The sequence below is a fragment of the Pleuronectes platessa genome, chromosome 9, assembly GCF_947347685.1.
Source record: "Pleuronectes platessa chromosome 9, fPlePla1.1, whole genome shotgun sequence".
Classification (NCBI taxonomy): Eukaryota; Metazoa; Chordata; class Actinopteri; order Pleuronectiformes; family Pleuronectidae; genus Pleuronectes; species Pleuronectes platessa.
Genome location: NC_070634.1, coordinates 831455 through 856619, shown reverse-complemented (window position 1 = coordinate 856619; position 25165 = coordinate 831455). Strand labels below are relative to the sequence as shown.

The 25165-nt window shown below is 40.4% G+C and overlaps 3 long non-coding RNA genes across 3 annotated transcripts in view; all 3 read left to right on the top strand.

Annotated features, from left to right (window-relative positions):
* Positions 1 to 25165, top strand: part of LOC128447706 (uncharacterized) — a 137711-nt gene that overhangs the window by 20303 nt on the left and 92243 nt on the right. The gene's annotated exons all lie outside the window — the stretch shown is intronic.
* LOC128447708 (uncharacterized) lies at positions 644 to 3921 on the top strand. Its single transcript, XR_008339660.1, has 3 exons — positions 644 to 1912; positions 2796 to 2849; positions 3490 to 3921. It is a non-coding gene; the product is annotated as an uncharacterized LOC128447708 (long non-coding RNA).
* LOC128447707 (uncharacterized) lies at positions 8616 to 10981 on the top strand. Its single transcript, XR_008339659.1, has 2 exons — positions 8616 to 9248; positions 9888 to 10981. It is a non-coding gene; the product is annotated as an uncharacterized LOC128447707 (long non-coding RNA).

The following is a 25165-nucleotide window of genomic DNA, read 5'->3' as shown; positions in this document are numbered from 1 at the left end:
ATCAAGGTCAGAATTGTGACATTTCCTCAAACCATGTAAACATTGATGTTTGGCGAAGGATCATCCTTCGCCAAAGGACACGATGTTTTCATAATTCCACTGTGCATTGTCCTATCACTACCAAACTTCTGTCACATGATAAGAGTACAAGCCTGAACAGCTCTATGTGTCAATATTTCCTCAGTGTCATAGCGCCACCTACTGATTCTCCAGGAAACAGGAAGTACTTTTTTAATCCACTCTGCATTATCCAACCGGCTCCAAACTACTGACCTATGATCACAATACTGATCTGAACAGCTCCACATATAAATATTAGTTCAGGGTCATAGCGCCACCTACTGATCAGTGTGAAAATTAAGTTGTGTTAACATTGTCCAATTGACACAAAATTGCTCACGCTACATCAGAGCGCCTACATGAACAGATATATATGTCTGTGCGTAATAATAGTGATGGCGCCACCTACTGGCAAACCTACTGCCGCAGAGCGCAAAACGCATGCAACGTGGAGAAGTGCATGCTCGATCGATGATGTGCGCTTGGTCATCGATCGCTCTCTCCACCGACCGCAACAAGCTTCAACGTGCGGGTGCTCGGGCCCGCAAGTGCTACAACGTAGCCCTAGTTAGGGCCCGAGCACCGAAATCGGTGGGAGGCCCTATTGAAATTGAAATGATTATTATTATTATTATTATTATTATTTTTCTTAGCTTAAATGAATTGGCTTTTTGAGGGCTTTAATGTGCTCAAAAAGTTGTAGGAGTTTGCAGTAAATTCGAAGGCGGCGAAAATTTACGTATTCTGGAGTATTTTGAAAAGGGTGTGGCAAAATGGCTCAAGAGCGCCACCTACGGAAAAGCCCCTCATTTAGCATTCACCGATCCTCAAAAAAAACAAAGACTATTGTGTATCATGACTAGATGCACAAAAAAGTCCATCAGTGCATTATGAATAACGCAACAGGAAGCCCGCCAGTTTGACTTTAGTGGCCATTTTGGTCATATTCAATATTTTTTGTTTTAAGTACTCCTCCTACAGCTTTCATCAAATCAACTTACAATTTAGACGATCGTCATCACAACAAAATGGAGATCTAAAGTTATTGAAGGATTAAGTTTTAGCAAAACCGTCTGACCGTGGTGTGGCCTCAAAGTTTGATTAAACGCCATCAAAACACGGGCTCCTGTATCTTGGACATATTTTGTCCAATCGAGTCCAAACTATACACATAAGACAAGAGTCGCGACCTGAAGACATCGGTACAGAAATCGTGACTTAAAATCACAGCGTCCCCTGGTGGCAACAGCAAATGTCTTGTTTTTCTATGTGTTACAGTTTGATTCACTACTCGTAGGGCCTTCATTAAATCAACGTAAAAATTTGATGCATGTGTTCAAAACAAGATGAAGATCTAAAGTTAACGAAATTGCAACTTTTCATAATACTGTGTGACCGTGGTGTGGCTTCCAGTTTGAGGTATGAAAACATCTATATCTGGCAGATGTGCTGCAATATTTAGTCACTAGATGGCAGTGTCAGACCATAGTTTGTGTTATCTATGCATTAACAGACTGTGTTTACAGGGTGGCCAACTTTAGAGGAGAATTAAACCTTTTACAGCATTGCTCAAACTTTGGTTTTAGTCTCAATCGCTAAGTTCTTCCTTCATGACAACTCTGAGGGGGGTAAATTTGTTTTTAACTTCCTTGTTTAAGCGATATAGATGTTTGAAATTCACGTGACGCCACAGTGTAAGCTGTGCTGTGTGTTGTGAGTTCGGCTTTAACCAGGTACAAGTGAACGCCTCATGAAATGGCTTACACCCACATACCCAGTAAATTACACACTTTGATGTTCTGCTCCTTCTCCTGACGGTCACGGTAACGATGTCTGCGCCTCCGTTTCTGTGGTAAGTCACGTTAAGTATTTTATTTCGATGTGATTCGCAGGGTGCCTTTGAATCAGCCGTGATAGCTAAGGGACGCTAATCCGAGAGCTACATACCAGCTCAGTGTATATCAACGGGTTCGATGCGAATGCCAGCTGTTACCGAAACAACCGCCATGAACCCAGGTCCACCAAGCAGAGATAAGCGTTCGTTTATAAGGATGAATCTGAGACAGGAGACTGTGTGTCGGCTTGTTTTTCGCTAGCGCCGGAGGCTAACTAGCTCGCTAACAAGCAAGCTAACAATATCTTCGCATGGGTGCAGTAACTGTTCTTCGACTCGATTGGGGTTATTACCGACAAACACCGACATGAAACGACATGAGCGGGTCCACCCAGCAGATATAAGCGTTACTTTATGCGGATGACTCTGAGACAGGAGACTGTGTGTCGGCTTGTAAGTTACTTTCGCTAGCGGGCTAGCGATGCTAACTGAAACCTGAGAAACCTGAGTGTTTAAAGTCACATCTGCATTGCAAGAGCAGCTGTTCAAAGGAGCATTACGTGTCCTAAAGCTCTTTCTTCAGAGTAGTGTTGTAACGTGTTACAGTGAAAAGTAACCGTGTCTCCCACCTTCAGTATTTAAATCGTTAATCTCAGACAGACTTCACTGAATTCTTTTGTTAAATATGAGTAAATCATAGCCTTGTAACTTTACTAGAACAGACAGTGTCATACAGAATTGTAGGCTAATATGCACTACCTATTTCCTAAGCTGAAATGATTATGATCTGATTAACTTTGAATTAATATTTTATTAGTACCATGTAAAAGTCTGTTAAGCAGATAACATGGCACATGTATGACTTAACATATCTGTGTATTTGTGTTCAATGTTCCTCTAGGATGTCCAGCGTGAGACACAACTTGAATCCAACCAGACTGAACACTGACTCCAGGTACAGACCTGTTTTCATTACTTACAAAGTATTGCACATAATACATAATGTGTTAAATTATAATGCAATACTTTTAATGTGAAATAGCTCCATACTAAACATTCATTGTCATGGTAGTGCACGTTTTAATCCAAAAGCATATTCAAATACATAGTTGAATATCCACCGAAAATAAGAATACACACTTTGTTCATATGTAACTCTAATAAATACTGTATACGTTATATTTTGCTCCGCAATTGAACTGTGTTAAAGCGGTTCACATGGAAAATATATGTTCAATTATGTGAAGGGTGATTTTCATTACTATTATACTAATGGAGATTTAGCACTTGCTACACATTGTAAGAGCAGCTGTGCAAAGGAGCACTACGTATCCTAAGGCTCTTTATTCAGAGTCACGGTGTTGATGTCCTGTCACGTGTTACAGTGAAAAATAACCGTGTCTACTAGTGTTTACATCGTTAATCTCAGGCAGACTTCCCTGAATTCTTTTGTTAAATATAAATACATTATAGCCTTGTAACTTTACTAGAACAGACAGTGTTCATAGAGAATTTGAAAATGATGTACACTACCTATTTCCTAAGATGAAATGATTATGATCTGATTATTTTTATGTTTCCTCTCATTTTATTAGGGACGGACGAGCCTGAAGGACACAGCTGTGATGACCAATTGACCATCTTTTGTCTCTTATGGCAAAGCAGAAATATTAAACACTGGGTTCTTATCTAAAGTGTATCAAATCAGAAAGCAAAAGATACACATTGTTGTTATAAGTTTTTATTATTTTAACCAACCATAATGACGATAGAAATGAATTCTTATCCATGCCACTTAGCAATGACTGCCACCACCAAACAGTTGCAGGCCATCTTTATTTAAGGGAGGAATTTAGAAGTGTTGTGTAGCTTCTGATGATGATGCAGTCGTCCACGTGTTGACCACCATGTTGCTGCTGACGACGTCAGGTGCTGCAGTTCCTCATCTATGAAGAGAAGAAACGCACTGTTAAAGAATGTTTTGAGTTGTGTATGAAGCACAACAGATTTCAGATAGAACCGCTGTACTGTGGTCTGGGTTTGTATCCTAATGGTTAAATGCACATATTTTTATCTAAGTCGCTTTTGATAAAAGTACTGAAAGAAATACAACATTGTAAAAATAGATAAAATGTCTTTCTACCTCATCTGTAATATTCAAGGCGATAATCTCCCACAGAGCTATTGATAACAGTCCACATCAAGTCTCTCCACTTCCCTCAGTGTGAAAACATAATTATATAATTAATTTGAGAACTGTTTACAACACTGATGTGTGGAGATTAAAATCATATCTAAACTGTCTAATTCACTGTAAAACTCCATGACATTCGCAGGCCATCTGTAGTTAAGGGAGCAACGTATGGAGTGATGTGTAGAGGGCAGAAACTTGGACTATGGGCAGAGAAGGTCTCTGGTTCGTCTCCGGTTTGACTCCACGGAGAGACAACAAAAGACAAACCTGGATTGATCTGTCCAAAAATCCAAGAGTCTCCCTACCCTCTCTAGTGCCCCTGAGCAAGGCACCTCACTCCCCCAACATCTGCTCCGTGAGCGCCGTACATGGTCGCTCACTGCTCTGTGTGTCCTGCACCAGATGGGTAAAAAGCAGAGATTAAATTTCCCTACCTGCATGAGTGTGCCTTTGCATGTCTGTGCATGTGTTTGGGACGAATAAATGGATCTTAATCTTAATCTTTTAATCTTAATCAGTTGTCTTCCAGTTGACCAGCATGAAGCTGCAAATCTCCACCATGTTGCTGCTGAGGACATCAGGAGCTGCATTAATGAGGAGCAGAAGCGCACTGTTATGAATGTTTTGTGTTGTGTATGAAGCACCACATATTTCAGATAGAACCGATGTACTGGGGTCTGGGTTTGTATACTAATGGTTAAATGCACATACTTTAAATCGCTTTTGATAAAACGTGAGAACGAAATACAACATTGTACACAGATAAAATGTCTTTCTACCTCATCTGTAATATTCAAGGTGATGATCTCCCACAGAGCTGTTGATAACAGTCCACATCAAGTCTCTCCACTTCCCTCAGTGTGAAAACATAATTATATAATTAACTGGAGAAGTGTTTACAACACTGATGTGTGGACATTATAATCTTATCTATACTGTCTAATTGACTCTACAACTCCATGACAGACTAAATTAACGATGTGAAAATAGTAATGGTGGATATATCAGCCTGTATCAGAATAATGGTGAAACATAGTTATTATCACATGCAACTTACACATGTAGCGTATTGATATTAACTTATTAAAATAAAACAAAGTCACAGCCAAACATACGACTCTGCAGTTAACTTGCTTCAATGTTTTCATTAGACGTGTTAAATAAACTAACTTTTATAACAATTTTATATTAAAAAAGCCTTGAGGCATGTAAGTATATGGTGATAGTTAAAGCAATAGGTTTGGTTGTATGGTTTCAAGGTTACTTACCTCTAGTTCATAGAGCCTCCTGCTGGCTACAGGAAGTGAAGCAATAATCCTTGCCGCAGTGCACAAACGCATGCAACGCAGAGACGAGCGCTTGGTCATTGAACGTTCTCTCTTCACCGACCGCAACAGACTTGAAATTGCCTGTGCTCGGGCCCGTTAGTGCTACAACGTAGCCCTAGTTAGGGCCCGAGCACCGAAATCGGTGAGAGGACCTATTGAAATTGAAAAGATTATTATTATTATTATTTTTCTTCGCTCAGTGAATTGGCTTTTTGAGGGCTTTAACGTGCTCAAAAAGTTTCTAAAGTGTACAGTAAATTAGAAATGTGCGCAAGTTTACGTATTCTGAAGTATTTGGGAACGGGTGTGTCAAAACCGCTCAATAGCGCCACCTACGGAAAAGCCCCTCATTTAGCATTCACCGATCATCAAAAAAAACAAAGACTATTGTGTATCATGACTAGATGCACAAAAAAGTCCATCAGTGCATTATGAATAACGCAACAGGAAGCCCGCCAGTTTGACTTTAGTGGCCATTTTGGTCATATTCGATATTTTTTCTTTTAAGTACTCCTCCTACAGCTTTCATCAAATCAACTTACAATTTAGACGATCGTCATCACAACAAAATGGAGATCTAAAGTTATTGAAGGATTAAGTTTTAGCAAAACCGTCTGACCGTGGTGTGGCCTCAAAGTTTGATTAAACGCCATCAAAACACAGGCTCCTGTATCTTGGACATATTTTGTCCAATCGAGTCCAAACTATACACATAAGACAAGAGTCGCGACCTGAAGACATCGGTACAGAAATCGTGACTTAAAATCACAGCGTCCCCTGGTGGCAACAGCAAATGTCTTGTTTTTCTATGTCTTACAGTTTGACTCACTTCTCGTAGGGCCTTCATCAAATCAACGTAAAAATTTGATGCATGTGTACAAAACAAGATGAAGATCTAAAGTTATCAAAATTTAAACTTTTCATCAATCTGTGTGACCGTGGTGAGGCTTATAAATTTGATAAACAAAATGAAAACACCATGTCTGTAGTTAATGGTCCAACACTGCTCTCTAGTGACTTAATATTGAATTACACCTGTAGTGCCAATATTAAGGCACCAGAGGTCAGTGTAACACCATGGTTTGATCAAGACACAAAATGTAACTATTGAAAAAGCCATTTCGTCCCCTCTTCCCCCAATTTAAATCTGTCTGGAGCCGCACAACATATTTGATAACACAGGTTATAAAGTTATATATATACATATATATATATATAGTTATACAATATATATAAAAACTATAGTTTGTTGCATTTATTAAATAACAGAACGACAATAAAGACAACTGTTGACATTTAACTGGTATTTTTACCTGCTACAAAATAGGAAAACACCATACTCTGACCATGGCGTGGAGTCAAAGTCTGATCACATGCCATCAAAACACGAGCGTCTGTATCTTGGACATATTTGGTCCAATCAACTCCAAACTAGACATGTAAGACAAGAGTCGCGATCTGATGACATCTACAAGGACACCATGACTTAAAATCCTAGCGCCACCTGCTGGCTACAGGAAGTGAAGCGTTTATTCTTGCTGCAGAGCTTAAAACGCACGCAAGGCAGAGACGTGCGCTTGGTCATCGATCGCTCTCTCTTCCCCGACCGCAACAGACTTGAAATTGCCTGTGCTCGGGCCCGTTAGTGCTACAACGTAGCCCTAGTTATTATTATTTTTCTTAGCTTAAATGACTTGGCTTTTTGAGGGCTTTAATGTGCTCAAAAAGTTGTAGGAGTTTGCATTAAATTCGAAGGCGGCGAAAATTTACGTATTCTGGAGTATTTTGAAAAGGGCGTGGCAAAATGGCTCAAGAGCGCCACCTACGGAAAAGCCCCTCATTTAGCATTCACCGATCTTCAAAAAAAACAAAGACTATTGTGTATCATGACTAGATGCACAAAAAAGTCCATCAGTGCATTATGAATAACGCAACAGGAAGCCCGCCAGTTTGACTTTAGTGGCCATTTTGGTCATATTCGATATTTTTTGTTTTAAGTACTCCTCCTACAGCTTTCATCAAATCAACTTACAATTTAGACGATCGTCATCACAACAAAATGGAGATCTAAAGTTATTGAAGGATTAAGTTTTAGCAAAACCGTCTGACCGTGGTGTGGCCTCAAAGTTTGATTAAACGCCATCAAAACACGGGCTCCTGTATCTTGGACATATTTTGTCCAATCGAGTCCAAACTATACACATAAGACAAGAGTCGCGACCTGAAGACATCGGTACAGAAATCGTGACTTAAAATCACAGCGTCCCCTGGTGGCAACAGCAAATGTCTTGTTTTTCTATGTGTTATAGTTTGATTCACTACTCGTAGGGCCTTCATTAAATCAACGTAAAAATTTGATGCATGTGTTCAAAACAAGATGAAGATCTAAAGTTAACGAAATTGCAACTTTTCATAATACTGTGTGACCGTGGTGTGGCTTCCAGTTTGAGGAATGAAAACATCTATATCTGGCAGATGTGCTGCAATATTTAGTCACTAGATGGCAGTGTCAGACCATGCTTTGTGTTATCTATGCATTAACAGACTGTGTTTACAGGGTGGCCAACTTTAGAGGAGAATTAAACCTTTTACAGCATTGCTCAAACTTTGGTTTTAGTCTCAATCGCTAAGTTCTTCCTTCATGACAACTCTGAGGGGGGTGTATTTTATTTTAACTCCCTTGTTTAAGCGATATAGATGTTTGAAATTCACGTGACGTCACAGTGTAAGCTGTGCTGTGTGTTGTGAGTTCGGCTTTCACCAGTTACACGTGAACGCCTCATGAAATGGCTTACACCCACATACCCGGTAAATTACACACTTTGATGTTCTGCTCCTTCTCCTGACGGTCACGGTAACGATGTCTGCGCCTCCGTTTCTGTGGTAAGTCACGTTAAGTATTTTATTTCGATGTGATTCGCAGGGTGCCTTTGAATCAGCCGTGATAGCTACGGGACGCTAATCCGGGAGCTACATACCAGCTCAGTGTATATCAACGGGTTCGATGCGAATGCCAGCTGTTACCGAAACAACCGCCATGAATGCAGGTCCACCAAGCAGAGATAAGCGTTCGTTTATAAGGATGACTCTGAGACAGGAGACTGTGTGTCGGCTTCATTTTCGCTAGCGCCGGAGGCTAACTAGCTCGCTAACAAGCAAGCTAACAAGCAAGCTAACAATATCTTCGAATGGGTGCAGTAACTGTTCTTCGATTCGATTGGGGTTATTACCGACAAACACCGACATGAAACGACATGAGCGGGTCCACCCAGCAGATATAAGCGTTACTTTATGCGGATGACTCTGAGACAGGAGACTGTGTGTCGGCTTGTAAGTTAGTTTCGCTAGCGGGCTAGCGATGCTAACTGAAACCTGAGAAACCTGAGTGTTTAAAGTCACATCTGCATTGCAAGAGCAGCTGTTCAAAGGAGCATTACGTGTCCTAAAGCTCTTTCTTCAGAGTAGTGTTGTAACGTGTTACAGTGAAAAGTAACCGTGTCTCCCACCTTCAGTATTTAAATCGTTAATCTCAGACAGACTTCACTGAATTCTTTTGTTAAATATGAGTAAATCATAGCCTTGTAACTTTACTAGAACAGACAGTGTCATACAGAATTGTAGGCTAATATGCACTACCTATTTCCTAAGCTGAAATGATTATGATCTGATTAACTTTGAATTAATATTTTATTATTACCATGTAAAAGTCTGTTAAGCAGATAACATGGCACATGTATGACTTAACATATCTGTGTATTTGTGTTCAATGTTCCTCTAGGATGTCCAGCGTGAGACACAACTTGAATCCAACCAGACTGAACACTGACTCCAGGTACAGACCTGTTTTCATTACTTACAAAGTATTGCACATAATACATAATGTGTTAAATTATAATGCAATACTTTTAATGTGAAATAGCTCCATACTAAACATTCATTGTCATGGTAGTGCACGTTTTAATCCAAAAGCATATTCAAATACATAGTTGAATATCCACCGAAAATAAGAATACACACTTTGTTCATATGTAACTCTAATAAATACTGTATAAGTTACATTTTGCTCCGGAATTGAACTGTGTTAAAGCGGTTCACATGGAAAATATATGTTCAATTATGTGAAGGGTGATTTTCATTACTATTATACTAATGGAGATTTAGCACTTGCTACACATTGTAAGAGCAGCTGTGCAAAGGAGCACTACGTATCCTAAGGCTCTTTATTCAGAGTCACAGTGTTGATGTCCTGTCACGTGTTACAGTGAAAAATAACCGTGTCTACTAGTGTTTACATCGTTAATCTCAGGCAGACTTCCCTGAATTATTTTGTTAAATATAAATACATTATAGCCGTGAACTTTACTAGAACAGACAGTGTTCATAGAGAATTTGAAAATGATGTACACTACCTATTTCCTAAGATGAAATGATTATGATCTGATTATTTTTATGTTTCCTCTCATTTTATTAGGGACGGACGAGCCTGAAGGACACAGCTGTGATGACCAATTGACCATGTTTTGTCTCTTATGGCAAAGCAGAAATATTAAACACTGGGTTCTTATCTAAAGTGTATCAAATCAGAAAGCAAAAGATACACATTGTTGTTATAAGTTTTTATTATTTTAACCAACCATAATGAAGATAGAAATGAATTCTTATCCATGCCACTTAGCAATGACTGCCACCACCAAACAGTTGCAGGCCATCTTTATTTAAGGGAGGAATTTAGAAGTGTTGTGTAGCTTCTGATGATGATGCAGTCGTCCACGTGTTGACCACCATGTTGCTGCTGACGACGTCAGGTGCTGCAGTTCCTCATCTATAAAGAGAAGAAACGCACTGTTAAAGAATGTTTTGAGTTGTGTATGAAGCACAACAGATTTCAGATAGAACCGTTGTACTGTGGTCTGGGTTTGTATCCTAATGGTTAAATGCACATATTTTAAGTCGCTTTTGATAAAAGTACTGAAAGAAATACAACATTGTAAAAATAGATAAAATGTCTTTCTACCTCATCTGTAATATTCAAGGTGATAATCTCCCACAGAGCTATTGATAACAGTCCACATCAAGTCTCTCCACTTCCCTCAGTGTGAAAACATAATTATATAATTAATTTGAGAACTGTTTACAACACTGATGTGTGGAGATTAAAATCATATCTAAACTGTCTAATTCACTGTAAAACTCCATGACATTCGCAGGCCATCTGTAGTTAAGGGAGCAACGTATGGAGTGATGTGTAGAGGGCAGAAACTTGGACTATGGGCAGAGAAGGTCTCTGGTTCGTCTCCGGTTCGACTCCACGGAGAGACAACAAAAGACAAACCTGGATTGATCTGTCCAAAAATCCAAGAGTCTCCCTACCCTCTCTAGTGCCCCTGAGCAAGGCACCTCACTCCCCCAACATCTGCTCCGTGAGCGCCGTACATGGTCGCTCACTGCTCTGTGTGTCCTGCACCAGATGGGTAAAAAGCAGAGATTAAATTTCCCTACCTGCATGAGTGTGCCTTTGCATGTCTGTGCATGTGTTTGGGACGAATAAATGGATCTTAATCTTAATCTTTTAATCTTGATCAGTTGTCTTCCAGTTGACCAGCATGAAGCTGCAAATCTCCACCATGTTGCTGCTGAGGACATCAGGAGCTGCATTAATGAGGAGCAGAAGTGCACTGTTATGAATGTTTTGTGTTGTGTATGAAGCACCACATATTTCAGATAGAACCGATGTACTGGGCTCTGGGTTTGTATACTAATGGTTAAATGCACATACTTTAAATCGCTTTTGATAAAACGTGAGAAAGAAATTCAACATTGTACACATAGATAAAATGTCTTTCTACCTCATCTGTAATATTCAAGGTGATGATCTCCCACAGAGCTGTTGATAACAGTCCACATCAAGTCTCTCCACTTCCCTCAGTGTGAAAACATAATTATATAATTAACTGGAGAAGTGTTTACAACACTGATGTGTGGACATTATAATCTTATCTATACTGTCTAATTGACTCTACAACTCCATGACAGACTAAATTAACGATGTGAAAATAGTAATGGTGGATATATCAGCCTGTATCAGAATAATGGTGAAACACAGTTATTATCACATGCAACTTACACATGTAGCGTATTGATATTAACTTATTAAAATAAAACAAAGTCACAGCCAAACATACGACTCTGCAGTTAACTTGCTTCAATGTGTTCATTAGACGTGTTAAATAAACTAACTTTTATAACAATTTTATATTAAAAAAGCCTTGAGGCATGTAAGTATATGGTGATAGTTAAAGCAATAGGTTTGGTTGTATGGTTTCAAGGTTACTTACCTCTAGTTCATAGAGCCTCCTGCTGGCTACAGGAAGTGAAGCAATAATCCTTGCCGCAGTGCACAAACGCATGCAACGCAGAGACGAGCGCTTGGTCATTGAACGTTCTCTCTTCACCGACCGCAACAGAATAGAAATTGCCTGTGCTCGGGCCCGTTAGTGCTACAACGTAGCCCTAGTTATTATTATTATTTTGCTGTGTCGTTAATGAATTGGCTTTTTGAGGGCTTTAACATGCTCAAAAAGTTGTAAAAGTTTGCAGTAAGTTAGAAAGTCGTGAAAATTTACGTATTCTGGGGTATTTGGAAATGGGCGTGGCAAAATGGCTCAACAGCGCCACCAACGGAGAGCCCCTCATTTACGGAGATGCACCTCATTTAGCATTCACTGATCCTCACGAAATTGAAGACAGTTGTGTATCATCACCAGATGTACAAAAAAGCCTCTTGGAGCATTATGAAAAACGCAACAGGAAGCCCGCCATTTTTGATTTAGTGACTATTTTGGTCATATTCCATAATTTTTTACGTTAATACACTTCTCGTAGAGCTTTCATCAGATCAACTTAAAATTTAGACGACTGTCTTCACATAAATATAGAGATCTAAAGTTATTGAAGGATTAAGTTTTAGCAAAACCGTCTGACCGTGGTGTGGCCTCAAAGTTTGATTAAACGCCATCAAAACACGGGCTCCTGTATCTTGGACATATTTTGTCCAATCGAGTCCAAACTATACACATAGGACAAGAGTCACGACCTGAAGACATCTGTACAGAAATCGTGACTTAAAATCACAGCGCCCCCTGGTGGCAGCAGGAAATGTCTTGTTTTTGGTACATGTTCTATTTTTATGTACTTCTCGGAGAGCTTTCATCAGATCAACTTAAAATTTATACGACTGTCATCACAACAAAATGAAGATCTAAAGTTATCAAAGAAAAAACTTTTCGCCACACTGTCTGACTGTGGCGGGGCGTAAAAGTGTGACGAAACGCCATCAAAACACGAGCTTCTATATCTCACACATATTTGGTCCCATGGACTCCAAACTACACATGTAAGACAAGAGTCGCGACCTGAAGACAACAACACAAAAATCTTGACTTAAAATGACAGCGCCCCCTGGTGGCAGCAGGAAATATCTTTTTTTGGTACATGTTCTATTTTTATGTACTTCTCGTAGAGCTTTCATCAGATCAACAAAAAATTTAGATGAGTGTCATCACAACAATATGGAGATAAAAAGTTATCAAAGAAACAACTTTCTGACACACCGTCTGACCGTGGCGTGGCGGCAAAGTGTGATGAACGCCATGAAAACACAAGCTTCTATATCTTAGACATATTTGGTCCCATCGACTCCAAACTAGACATGTAAGACAAGAGTCGCAACCTGATGACATCTACAAAGACACCATGACTTAAAATCATAGCGCCACCTGCTGGCTACAGGAAGTGAAACGTTTATTCTTGCTGCAGAGCTTAAAACACACGCAAGGCAGAGACGTGCGCTTGGTCATCGATCGCTCTCTCTTCCCCGACCGCAACAGACTTGAAATTGCCTGTGCTCGGGCCCGTTAGTGCTACAACGTAGCCCTAGTTAGGGCCCGAGCACCGAATGGTGAGAGGCCCTATTGAAATTGTAGGCATTATTAGGGCCCGAGCACCGAATGGTGAGAGGCCCTATTGAAATTGTAGGCATTATTAGGGCCCGAGCACCGAAATCGGTGGGAGGCCCTATTGAAATTGAAATGATTATTATTATTATTATTATTATTATTTTTCTTAGCTTAAATGAATTGGCTTTTTGAGGGCTTTAATGTGCTCAAAAAGTTGTAGGAGTTTGCAGTAAATTCGAAGGCGGCGAAAATTTACGTATTCTGGAGTATTTTGAAAAGGGCGTGGCAAAATGGCTCAAGAGCGCCACCTACGGAAAAGCCCCTCATTTAGCATTCACCGATCTTCAAAAAAAACAAAGACTATTGTGTATCATGACTAGATGCACAAAAAAGTCCATCAGTGCATTATGAATAACGCAACAGGAAGCCCGCCAGTTTGACTTTAGTGGCCATTTTGGTCATATTCCATATTTTTTCTTTGATGTACTTGTCGTACAGCTTTCATCAGATCAACTTCAAATTTAGACGATCGTCATCACAACAAATTGGAGATCTAAAGTTATTGAAGGATTACGTTTTAGCAAAACCGTCTGACCGTGGTGTGGCGTTAAAGTTTGATGAAACGCCATCAAAACACAAGCTTCCATATTTCAGACATAGTTTGTCCAATTGAGTCCAAACTAGACACATACGACAAGAGTCGCGACCAGAAGACATCACTGCAGAAATTGTGACTTACAATCACAGCGCCCCCTGGTGGCAACAGGAAATGTCTTGTTTTTAAGACGTGTTATGTTTTTATGTACTACTCGGAGAGCTTTCATCAGATCAACTTAAAAATTAGATGAGACTCTACAAAACAAGATGAAGATCTAAAGTTATCAAAATTTAAACTTTTCATCAATCCGTGTGACCGTGGTGAGGCTTAAAATCTTGATGTGCAAAATGAAAAGACCTGTTTTCATTTCAACCATGTATGTGTTTCATGGTCTTATACTGACCTCTAGTGGCTTTATATTGCCGGCACAACCTACTTGTACCGCAATATTAAGTCACTAGAGGGCAGTGTAGGATCATGGTTTGACCAAGGCACAAATTGTGTCACCTAAGGCAGGGGTAGGCAACCTTTACTATTTCCTCCACTCTTCCCCCAATTTAAAGCTGTCTGTTGCCGCACAACATATTTGATAACACAGGTTATAAAGTTATATATATATATATATATATATATAGTCATGCAATATATATAAAAACTATAGTTTGTTGCATTTATTAAATAATAGAACGACAATAAAGACAACTGTTGACATTTAACTGCTATTTTTACCTGTTACAAAATAGGAAAACACCAAACTCTGACCATGGCGTGGAGTCAAAGTCTGATCACACGCCATCAAAACACGAGTGTCTGTATCTTGGACATATTTGGTCCAATCAACTCCAAACTAGACATGTAAGACAAGGGTCGCGACCTGATGACATCTACAAAGACATCATGACTTAAAATCCTAGCGCCACTGGCTACAGGAAGTGAAGCGTTTATTGTTGCTGCAGAGCTTAAAACGCACGCAAGGCAGAGACATGCGCTTGGTCATCGATCGTTCTCTCTCCCCCGACCGCAACAGACTTGAAATTGCCTGTGCTCGACCACTCTTCCCCCAATTTAAAGCTGTCTGGTGCCACACAACATATTTGATAACACAGGTTATAAAGTTATATATATATATATATATATATATATATATATAGTCATACAATATATATAAAAACTATAGTTTGTTGCATTTATTAAATAATAGAACGACAATAAAGACAACTGTTGACATTTAACTGCTATTTTTACCTGTTACAAAATAGGAAAACACCAAACTCTAACCATGGCGTGGAGTCAAAGTCTGATCACACGCCATCAAAACACGAGTGTCTGTATCTTGGACATATTTGTTCCAATCAACTCCAAACTAGACATGTAAGACAAGGGTCGCGACCTGATGACATCTACAAAGACATCATGACTTAAAATCCTAGCGCCACCTGCTGGCTACAGGAAGTGAAGCGTTTATTGTTGCTGCAGAGCTTAAAACGCACGCAAGGCAGAGACATGCGCTTGGTCATCGATCGTTCTCTCTTCCCCAACCGCAACAGACTTGAAATTGCCTGTGCTTGACCACTCTTCCCCCAATTTAAAGCTGTCTGGTGCCGCACAACATTATTGATAACACAGGTTATAAAGTTATATATATATATATAAAAACTATAGTTTGTTGCATTTATTAAATAATAGAACGACAATAAAGACAACTGTTGACATTTAACTGCTATTTTTACCTGTTACAAAATAGGAAAACACCAAACTCTGACCATGGCGTGGAGTCAAAGTCTGATCACACGCCATCAAAACACGAGTGTCTGTATCTTGGACATATTTGGTCCAATCAACTCCAAACTAGACATGTAAGACAAGGGTCGCGACCTGATGACATCTACACAGACATCATGACTTAAAATCCTAGCGCCACTGGCTACAGGAAGTGAAGCGTTCAATGTTGCTGCAGAGCTTAAAACGCACGCAAGGCAGAGACATGCGCTTGGTCATCGATCGTTCTCTCTCCCCCGACCGCAACAGACTTGAAATTGCCTGTGCTCGACCACTCTTCCCCCAATTTAAAGCTGTCTGGTGCCGCACAACATATTTGATAACACAGGTTATAAAGTTATATATATATATATAGACATACAATATATATAAAAACTATAGTTTGTTGCATTTATTAAATAATAGAACGACAATAAAGACAACTGTTGACATTTAACTGCTATTTTTACCTGTTACAAAATAGGAAAACACTAAACTCTTACCATGGCGTGGAGTCAAAGTCTGATCACACGCCATCAAAACACGAGCGTCTGTATCTTGGACATATTTGGTCCAATCAACTCCAAACTAGACATGTAAGACAAGAGTCGCGACCTGATGACATCTACAAAGACACCATGACTTAAAATCCTAGCGCCACCTGCTGGCTACAGGAAGTGAAGCGTTTATTCTTGCTGCAGAGCTTAAAACGCAAGCAAGGCAGAGACGTGCGCTTGGTCATCGATCGCTCTCTCTTCCCCGACCGCAACAGACTTGAAATTGCCTGTGCTCGGGCCCGTTAGTGCTACAACGTAGCCCTAGTTCTTATTATTATTCTTATTATTCTCCGAACAATGAATTGGCTTTTTGAGGGCTTCAACGTGCTCAAAAAGTTTTTAAACTTTCCAGTAAATTAGAGAGTGGTGAAAATTTACGTATTCTGGAGTATTTGGAAATGGGCGTGGCAAAATGGCTCAACAGCGCCCCCTGGAACCAGCCCCTAGGTTTCCACATAAGCGATTTTCCCCAAAATCTAGACACTGGTGTAACGTGACTAATCATAGAAAAAAGTCTATTGGAGCATTATGAAAAATGCAACAGGAAGCCCGCCATTTTGGATTTAGTGGCCATTTTGGCCAAATTCCACATTTTTACTTTAATGTACTTGTCGTAGAGCTTTCATCAGATCAACTTAAAAATTAGACGGGTGTCATCACAACAAGATTGAGAAAAAAAATGATCAACGGAATTTTTTTCCGTCACTTCGTGTGACCGTGGCGTGAAGTCAAAATTTGGTTCCACGCCATCAAAACACGTGCATCTGTATCTCGAACATACATGGTCCAATCAAGTCCAAACTAGACATGTAAGACAAGAGTCCCGGCCTGATGACATCTACACAGAAATAATGACTTAAAATCACAGCGCCCCCTGGTGGCACCAGGAAATGTCTTGTTTTTTGCTTGTCTTACACTTGGATGTATTCCTCCTCATCCACTGATCTCAACCATGTCAAACTGTACCAAATGGGTCTCAAGACATTGATAATGAAGGCATAAGATAACTGTGACTTTTCGTCAAACGCCATATTAATGGCGTTGCATCAAAGTTCATCACCTCGCCGTGAAGCACGAAATTGCTTTAACTTCAGTGTTCATGGTTCTATCTCACTCAAACTACATGTGTGCAACAACATCCCCCCCCTGAAGATTTTCATATGGTTTTAAGGAATGGGCGTGGCAAAATAACTGACTAGCGCCCCCTAACGGGCAGCCCCGGCACTACGATTGGCCGACATGTACAAAATTCGATTTGGGCATGTGTCTTTTCATAACAAACAAATAAATCTCTTGGATAGATATGCTAGACTAAACAGGAAGCCCGCCATTTTGGATTTAGTGGCCATTTTAGCCCTATTCCACATTTTTACTTTGATTTACTTGTCGTAGAGCTTTCATCAGATCAACTTCAAATTCAGATGAGTGTCATCACAACAAGATTGAGATAAAAACTGATTTAGGGATTTTTTTCCCTTCACACCGTGTGACCGTGGCGTGGCGTTAAAGTTTGGTTACACGCCATCAAAACACGAGCATCTGTATCTTGAACATACATGGTCCAATCAAGTCCAAACTAGACATGCAATACAAGAGTTCTGGCTTGATGACATCTACACAGAAATTATGACTTGAAATCACAGCGCCCCCTGGTGGCAACATGAAGTGACATGTTTTATACTTTGATGAACTGCTCCTGGCTGCTTTAAGATATACAGCTCAAATGAGCTCAGTCAAGTCATTGAATCAAGGTCAGAATTGTGACATTTCCTCAAACCATGTAAACATTGATGTTTGGCGAAGGATCATCCTTCGCCAAAGGACACGATGTTTTCATAATTCCACTGTGCATTGTCCTATCACTACCAAACTTCTGTCACATGATAAGAGTACAAGCCTGAACAGCTCTATGTGTCAATATTTCCTCAGTGTCATAGCGCCACCTACTGATTCACCAGGAAACAGGAAGTACTTTGTTAATCCACTCTGCATTATCCAACCGGCTCCAAACTACTGACCTATGATCACAATACTGATCTGAACAGCTCCACATATAAATATTAGTTCAGGGTCATAGCGCCACCTACTGATCAGTGTGAAAATTAAGTTGTGTTAACATTGTCCAATTGACACAAAATTGCTCACGCTACATCAGAGCGCCTACATGAACAGATATATATGTCTGTGCATAATAATAGTGATGGCGCCACCTACTGGCAAACCTACTGCCGCAGAGCGCAAAACGCATGCAACGTGGAGAAGTGCATGCTCGATCGATGATGTGCGCTTGGTCATCGATCGCTCTCTCCACCGACCGCAACAGGCTTCAACGTGCGGGTGCTCGGGCCCGCAAGTGCTACAACGTAGCCCTAGTTCTTATTATTATTATTCTTATTATTCTCCGAACAATGAATTGGCTTTTTGAGGGCTTCAACGTGCTCAAAAAGTTTTTAAACTTTCCAGTAAATTAGAGAGTGGTGAAAATTTACGTAATCTGGAGTATTTGGAAATGGGCGTGGCAAAACGGCTCAACAGCGCCCCCTGGAACCAGCCCTTAGGTTTCCACATAAGCGATTTTCACCAAAATCTAGACACTGGTGTAACGTGAATAATCATAGAAAAAAGTCTCTTGGAGCATTATGAAAAACGCAACAGGAAGCCCGCCATTTTGGATTTAGTGGCCATTTTGGCCAAATTCAACATTTTTAGTTTAATGTACTTGTCGTAGAGCTTTCATCAGATCAACTTAAAAATTAGACGCGTGTCATCACAACAAGATTGAGAAAAAAACTGATCAACGGAATTTTTTTCCGTCACTTCGTGTGACCGTGGCGTGTCGTCAAAGTTTGGTTCCACGCCATCAAAACACGAGCATCTGTATCTCGAACATACATGGTCCAATCAAGTCCAAACTAGACATGTAAGAGAAGAGTCCCGGCCTGATGACATCTACACAGAAATAATGACTTAAAATCACAGCGCCCCCTGGTGGCACCAGGAAATGTCTTGTTTTTTGCTTGTCTTACACTTGGATGTATTCCTCCTCATCCACTGACCTCAACCATGTCAAACTGTATCAAATGGGTCTCAAGACATTGATAATGAAGGCATAAGATAACTGTGCTTTTTCGTCAAACGCCATATTAATGGCGTGGCATCAAAGTTCATCAACTCGCCGCGAAACACGAAATTGCTCTAACTTCAGTGTTCATGGTTCTATCTCACTCAAACTACATGTGTGCAACAACATCCCCCCCCTGAAGATTTTCATATGGTTTTAAGGAATGGGCGTGTCAAAATAACTGACTAGCGCCCCCTAACGGGCAGCCCCGGCACTAAGATTGGCCGACATGTACAAAAATCGATTTGGGCATGTGTCTTTTCATAACAAACAAATAAGTCTCTTGGATAGATATACTAGACTAAACAGGAAGCCCACCATTTTGGATTTAGTGGCCATTTTAGCCCTATTCCACATTTTTACTTTGATTTACTTGTCGTAGAGCTTTCATCAGATCAACTTCAAATTCAGATGAGTGTCATCACAACAAGATTGAGATAAAGACTGATTAAGGGATTTTTTTCCCTTCACACCGTGTGACCGTGGCGTGGCATTAAAGTTTGGTTACACGCCATCAAAACACGAGCATCTGTATCTCGAACATACATGGTCCAATCAAGTCCAAACTAGACATGTAAGACAAGAGTTTCGGCCTGATGACATCTACACAGAAATTATGACTTGAAATCACAGCGCCCCCTGGTGGCAACATGAAGTGACATGTTTTATACTTTGATGAACTGCTCCTGGCTGCTTTAAGATATACAGCTCAAATGAGCTCAGTCAAGTCATTGAATCAAGGTCAGAATTGTGACATTTCCTCAAACCATGTAAACATTGATGTTTGGCGAAGGATCATCCTTCGCCAAAGGACACGATGTTTTCATAATTCCACTGTGCATTGTCCTATCACTACCAAACTTCTGTCACATGATAAGAGTACAAGCCTGAACAGCTCTATGTGTCAATATTTCCTCAGTGTCATAGCGCCACCTACTGATTCTCCAGGAAACAGGAAGTACTTTTTTAATCCACTCTGCATTATCCAACCGGCTCCAAACTACTGACCTATGATCACAATACTGATCTGAACAGCTCCACATATAAATATTAGTTCAGGGTCATAGCGCCACCTACTGATCAGTGTGAAAATTAAGTTGTGTTAACATTGTCCAATTGACACAAAATTGCTCACGCTACATCAGAGCGCCTACATGAACAGATATATATGTCTGTGCGTAATAATAGTGATGGCGCCACCTACTGGCAAACCTACTGCCGCAGAGCGCAAAACGCATGCAACGTGGAGAAGTGCATGCTCGATCGATGATGTGCGCTTGGTCATCGATCGCTCTCTCCACCGACCGCAACAAGCTTCAACGTGCGGGTGCTCGGGCCCGCAAGTGCTACAACGTAGCCCTAGTTATTATTATTATTTTGCTGTGTCGTTAATGAATTGGCTTTTTGAGGGCTTTAACATGCTCAAAAAGTTGTAAAAGTTTGCAGTAAGTTAGAAAGTCGTGAAAATTTACGTATTCTGGGGTATTTGGAAATGGGCGTGGCAAAATGGCTCAACAGCGCCACCAACGGAGAGCCCCTCATTTACGGAGATGCACCTCATTTAGCATTCACTGATCCTCACGAAATTGAAGACAGTTGTGTATCATCACCAGATGTACAAAAAAGCCTCTTGGAGCATTATGAAAAACGCAACAGGAAGCCCGCCATTTTTGATTTAGTGACTATTTTGGTCATATTCCATAATTTTTTACGTTAATACACTTCTCGTAGAGCTTTCATCAGATCAACTTAAAATTTAGACGACTGTCTTCACATAAATATAGAGATCTAAAGTTATTGAAGGATTAAGTTTTAGCAAAACCGTCTGACCGTGGTGTGGCCTCAAAGTTTGATTAAACGCCATCAAAACACGGGCTCCTGTATCTTGGACATATTTTGTCCAATCGAGTCCAAACTATACACATAGGACAAGAGTCACGACCTGAAGACATCTGTACAGAAATCGTGACTTAAAATCACAGCGTCCCCTGGTGGCAACAGGAAATGTGTTTTTTTTGTACGTGTTATGTTTTTATGTACTACTCGGAGAGCTTTCATCAGATCAACTTAAAAATTAGATGAGACTCTACAAAACAAGATGAAGATCTAACGTTATCAAAATTTAAACTTTTCATCAATCCGTGTGACCGTGGTGAGGCTTAAAATCTTGATGTGCAAAATGAAAAGACATGTTTTCATTTCAACCATGTATGTGTTTCATGGTGTTATACTGACCTCTAGTGGCTTTATATTGCCGGCACAACCTACTTGTACCGCAATATTAAGTCACTAGAGGGCAGTGTAGGATCATGGTTTGACCAAGGCACAAATTGTGTCACCTAAGGCAGGGGTAGGCAACCTTTACTATTTCCTCCACTCTTCCCCCAATTTAAAGCTGTCTGTTGCCGCACAACATATTTGATAACACAGGTTATAAAGTTATATATATACATATATATATATATAGTTATACAATATATATAAAAACTATAGTTTGTTGCATTTATTAAATAACAGAACGACAATAAAGACAACTGTTGACATTTAACTGGTATTTTTACCTGCTAAAAAATAGGAAAACACCATACTCTGACCATGGCGTGGAGTCAAAGTCTGATCACATGCCATCAAAACACGAGCGTCTGTATCTTGGACATATTTGGTCCAATCAACTCCAAACTAGACATGTAAGACAAGAGTCGCGATCTGATGACATCTACAAGGACACCATGACTTAAAATCCTAGCGCCACCTGCTGGCTACAGGAAGTGAAGCGTTTATTCTTGCTGCAGAGCTTAAAACGCACGCAAGGCAGAGACGTGCGCTTGGTCATCGATCGCTCTCTCTTCCCCGACCGCAACAGACTTGAAATTGCCTGTGCTCGGGCCCGTTAGTGCTACAACGTAGCCCTAGTTATTATTATTTTGCTGTGTCGTTAATGAATTGGCTTTTTGAGGGCTTTACCATGCTCAAAAAGTTGTAAAAGTTTGCAGTAAGTTAGAAAGTCGTGAAAATTTACGTATTCTGGGGTATTTGGAAATGGGCGTGGCAAAATGGCTCAACAGCGCCACCAACGGAGAGCCCCTCATTTACGGAGATGCACCTCATTTAGCATTCACTGATCCTCACGAAATTGAAGACAGTTGTGTATCATCACCAGATGTACAAAAAAGCCTCTTGGAGCATTATGAAAAACGCAACAGGAAGCCCGCCATTTTTGATTTAGTGACTATTTTGGTCATATTCCATAATTTTTTACTTTAATACACTTCTCGTAGAGCTTTCATCAGATCAACTTAAAATTTAGACGGCTGTCTTGACAACAAAATGAAGCTCTAAAGTTATCAAAGAAAATCTTTTCGCCACACCGTCTGACTGTGGCGGGGCGTCAAAGTGTGACGAAACGCCATCAAAACACGAGCTTCTATATCTCAGACATATTTGGTCCCATGGACTCCAAACTACACATGTAAGACAAGAGTCGCGACCTGAAGACAACAACACAAAAATCTTGACTTAAAATGACAGCGCCCCCTGGTGGCAGCAGGAAATGTCTTGTTTTTGGTACATGTTCTATTTTGATGTACTTCTCGGAGAGCTTTCATCAGATCAACAAAAAATTTAGATGAGTGTCATCACAACAATATGGAGATAAAAAGTTATCAAAGAAACAACTTTCTGACACACCGTCTGACCGTGGCGTGGCGGCAAAGTGTGATGAACGCCATGAAAATGCAAGCTTCTATATCTTAGACATATTTGGTCCCATCGACTCCAAACTAGACATGTAAGACAAGAGTCGCGACCTGATGACATCTACAAAGACACCATGACTTAAAATCATAGCGCCACCTGCTGGCTACAGGAAGTGAAGCGTTTATTCTTGCTGCAGAGCTTAAAACGCACGCAAGGCAGAGACGTGCGCTTGGTCATCGATCGCTCTCTCTTCCCCGACCGCAACAGACTTGAAATTGCCTGTGCTCGGGCCCGTTAGTGCTACAACGTAGCCCTAGTTATTCTTATTATTAGGGCCCGAGCACCGAAATCGGTGAGAGGACCTATTGAAATTGAAATGATTATTATTATTAGGGCCCGAGCACCGAAATCGGTGAGAGGACCTATTGAAATTGAAATGATTATTAGGGCCCGAGCACCGAAATCGGTGGGAGGCCCTATTGAAATTGAAATGATTATTATTAGGGCCCGAGCACCGAAATCGGTGAGAGGACCTATTGAAATTGAAAGGATTATTAGGGCCCGAGCACCGAAATCGGTGAGAGGACCTATTGAAATTGAAATGATTCTTATTATTATTATTTCGCGGAGCGCAATGAATTGGCTTTTTGAGGCCTTTAACTTGCTCAAAAAGTTGTAAAAGTTTGCAGTTGGTTAGAAAGTCGTGAAAATTTACGTATTCTGGGGTATTTGGAAATGGGCGTGGCAAAATGGCTCAACAGCGCCACCAATGGAGCTTCCCCTCATTTACGGAGAAGCACCTCATTTAGCATTCACTGATCCTCACGATTTTTAAGACAGTTGTGTATCATGACCAGACGCACAAAAAAGCCTCTCGGAGCATTATGAAAAACGCAACAGGAAGCCAGCAATTTAGGATTTAGTGGCCATTTTGGGAATATTCCATGTTTTTTTCTATGATACACTTGTAGCAGAGCTTTCATCAGATCAACTTACAATTTAGACGAGTGTCCTCACAACAAAATGGAGATCTAAAGTTATCAAAGAAACAACTTTTTGACACACCGTCTGACTGTGGCGTGGCATCAAAGTGTGACAAAACGCCATCAAAACACGAGCTTCTATATCTCAGACATATTTGGTAAAATGGACTCCAAACTACACATGTAAGACAAGAGTCGCGACCTGAAGACAACAACACAAAAATCTTGACTTAAAATGACAGCGCCCCCTGGTGGCAGCAGGAAATGTCTTGTTTTTGGCACATGTTCTATTTTTATGTACTTCTCGGAGAGCTTTCATCAGATCAACAAAAAATGTAGATGAGTGTCATCACAACAATATGGAGATAAAAAGTTATCAAAGAAACCACTTTCTGACACACCGTCTGACCGTGGCGTGGCGGCAAAGTGTGATGAACGCCATGAAAACACAAGCTTCTATATCTTAGACATATTTGGTCCCATCGACTCCAAACTAGACATGTAAGACAAGAGTTGCGACCTGATGACATCTACAAAGACACCATGACTTAAAATCATAGCGCCACCTGCTGGCTACAGGAAGTGAAGCGTTTATTCTTGCTGCAGAGCTTAAAACGCACGCAAGGCAGAGACGTGCACTTGGTCATCGATCGCTCTCTCTTCCCCGACCGCAACAGACTTGAAATTGCCTGTGCTCGGGCCCGTTACTGCTACAACGTAGCCCTAGTTATTATTCTTATTATTAGGGCCCGAGCACCGAAATCGGTGAGAGGACCTATTGAAATTGAAATGATTATTATTATTAGGGCCCGAGCACCGAAATCGGTGAGAGGACCTATTGAAATTGAAATGATTATTAGGGCCCGAGCACCGAAATCGGTGGGAGGCCCTATTGAAATTGAAATGATTATTATTAGGGCCCGAGCACCGAAATCGGTGGGAGGCCCTATTGAAATTGAAATGATTATTATTATTATTATTATTATTATTATTATTTTTTTCCGATTAAACTTATTGGCTTTTTGAGGGCTTTAATGTGCTCAAAAAGTTGTAGGAGTTTGCAGTAAATTCGAAGGCGGCT